The following is a 265-nucleotide window of genomic DNA, read 5'->3' on the forward strand; positions in this document are numbered from 1 at the left end:
GCAAAAGCTTGACAAAACTATAATTCAATGGGTAGTACAAAAGGAACAGAAGAGTACTTACTTCGTTGTTACTGAGTGTTGGTTTACGGATGGATGTATATTTGCTTTTCGTGATGGGGAGCTGCTTTTTGTCAAAGAAATTGCCACTATCAATTGCGACAAGTATTGCATGGTCAGTTTTGGTATTAATTATTGTTTACTAACTCTAAAAGAAGCAATTTATATATGCATAGTCAATTTGTTTAAGACTGATGAAACATTACAA

Source organism: Penaeus monodon, chromosome 32 (genome assembly GCF_015228065.2).
Source record: "Penaeus monodon isolate SGIC_2016 chromosome 32, NSTDA_Pmon_1, whole genome shotgun sequence".
NCBI classification, from domain to species: domain Eukaryota; kingdom Metazoa; phylum Arthropoda; class Malacostraca; order Decapoda; family Penaeidae; genus Penaeus; species Penaeus monodon.